Genomic DNA, 2741 nt, shown 5'->3' with positions numbered 1-2741 from the left:
CCTGGAGACCATTAGCCATTTCAGTGATCCACTTATTCCATTTATATACAATAGAGATGATAATTTATTGGCTTTTTGCTTTGTCTTTGTATCTCAAAGAGCAGGACTTCTAAACTGTGTCATGCTGATTCAGCATATTTAAAAAAATAAAAATCGTCATAGATTGAAGTGTGTCCTCCCAAAATTGGTATCAACTTGGGTGGGTCATGCTTCTCAGTGGTTTGTCAGTTATGTAATGATGTAATGTGGCAGTTACAAGGTGATTTCTCTCCCAGCCCTGCCCCAGTGTGATCCGATGTCATAAACCAGCAAAAGGATTAACAATGGACTGCAGATACTCTTAATTTCCTCACAACCCTGATCCAGTGTAAGGGAGTTTCTCAAGAATGTGGCCTGCAACATCTTTTATCTCACAAAGATAAAAGAAGAGAGAAGTAAGCAGAGGAATGGTGACCTACTACTGCCAAGAAAGGGGAGCCTGGAGTGGAGTGTGTCAAGACACAGGGAGATCTCCCAGGAAGGCTGGGCCTAGAGGTGCTAAAAGAACACAAGGGCCTTTCCCCAGAGGTGACACTCGGAATTTGGACTTTTAGCGTCTTAAACTATGAGAGAATAAATTTCTGTTTATTAAAGCCATTCACTTGTGCCAGTTCTTTTACAGCAATACACAATAACAAAGACACCCCTGTACTTCATTCTTCATATCCCAAACAAAATCTGTTATGTCGGCGTTGATTCTGACTCCTCGTGACCCTATAGCTGCCAAGTAGAACTGCCCCATTAGGTTTCCAAGGCTGTAATCTTTATGGAAGCCAATGGACACACCTTTCCCTGTCAAGTAGCTAGCGGGTTTTCACAGCTGGTCTTTTTGGTTTGCAACTGAGTGTTTAATCCACCTGAGCACCAGAGCTCCAGAATTCCTTAGATACTATGTGACAATGTTACATCAGAATTATTGGGGTAGGACCCAGTGATATGCATTTTAATCAGGTCCTTGAAGGTGTCAGATGTGTCACATCACAAGTTTCAGACCAACCTTTTAAAGGTCATATTGAGTTCTAATCTGAATGCTTTCTAACATCCCAAAGAGAGACTTCACAGCATGCTGCATCACCCTTAAAAGTCTCATGTTCCCTTGGTAGTGCAGGACGGTTTCTTCTTTCCAAGAAGCACACAATCCCTGTCCCCACAGCGGTTAAACACAAAAACTCCTCCTGCAAACTTGCTAGGTTCACAGTGAAAGATCAGCGGCTTCTAAAAAGTTCCATGAAAAATAACCACATATTAAGATGTATCTTTGAAAAAAGCTGCCAATGCTTCTGTGAAGCTTAAGGAGCTTTTCCCTAAAAGAAATCAGGTAATTCGTTTTGAATTAAAGTTAAGCACTTGGCTTAGTCCTCTTTCATTTTTCTTCTTTGTAAATCTCTAACTAAATTAATTAAGTGGGTTTTTAAAACTGGCAGTCATCCTGACCCAGGAGGCCATGCAGCAAGGTGGATGTCGACAGTGAAATTAGAACAAAAGTTAAAAAAGTGCTGCTTAGAAAGAGGAGGACTGTTTTTTCTCTGCCCCTTGCTTACCCCACCTCCCCACTCACTAACTTGCTGCCAAGATGCCCCCTTGTTGAAGGAGGCATCCCTGCATCCCACAGCTAACATATTATCTGGTAGATATAAGAGAAAGATGGCACTGTCTATTCCTGTATAGATATATAGTCTTGAAAACTCTAGTATTGCTATGTATCAAAACAGGCCCAGCAGCATGCAGAAACAGCAGCATATAAGAGAACCATGAAGCTGTCTGCTCCCGTAAAGATATACTGTCTTGGAAACCCTAAGAAGCAGTTCTACTTTGTTCTGTAAGGGTCGCTATGAGTCAGAATCTACTGGATCGCCATAGTCTTCGCTTATGTCTATATGTAAGCGATGACAAACCCAGTGGATTCCAACTCATAAAGCCTTGTAAGACAGAGTAGAATGGCCCAACAGGGTTTCTAAAGCTATAATCTTTTCCGGAGCAGACTGTTAACATATCTCGTAGAGCAACAGGTGAATTCCAACCATTGGACTTTTGGTTAGCAGACCAGCACTTTAATCACTGTGCCACCAGGTCTCTGGAGGCATGACAAAAGACATGGACAACAAAAAGGAAGCTCAGTTATTTATCACTCACAAGTTTAAAGATGTGACAGTGGCAGTCGATACCATAATTCAAGGTCAGGTAAAAGCAGAATGTTCCAGCCAATGACAGCAAAGAACAACGGAGTGCTCAAACTCAGACGAAGTAGAATGAGCCCAGAAGAGTCTATCAAAACCAGGTGTTTAAGCAAAAATGCATGTACTAAAGCAGAAAAGAAAGATGTTTTCACTAAAGCAAAGATATGCATGTGCTAATGCTAAATCTTTCCCCTTCCTCTCCCCCTCGCATTTTTCTTTCCTCAGTCTTTCCCTCCATTCTCTTCTCTTTTATTCTTTTCTCCTTTCTCTCATGTTGTTGGTGTTCAGTGCCATTGAATTGGTTCTGATTCATAATGACTATGTATAAGGTTTTCAAGGTTCTAAACATTTGTGGGAACAGGAAGTAGAATCTGTCTCCCTCCTTTCTCTCAAGTTGTTGTTGTTGTTGTTGTTGTTGTTATTAGGTGCCATTGAGTTAGTATCGACTCATAGCAACCCTATGTACAACAGAATTAACCACTGCCTTCCCAGTCCTGGGCCAACCTCACAATTGTTGCTGCACCT

This window comes from Chrysochloris asiatica, unplaced genomic scaffold (assembly GCF_000296735.1).
Source record: "Chrysochloris asiatica unplaced genomic scaffold, ChrAsi1.0 scaffold00003, whole genome shotgun sequence".
NCBI lineage: Eukaryota > Metazoa > Chordata > Mammalia > Afrosoricida > Chrysochloridae > Chrysochloris > Chrysochloris asiatica.
The sequence above is the reverse complement of the archived record's forward strand: the minus strand, read 5'-3'. Positions refer to the sequence as shown.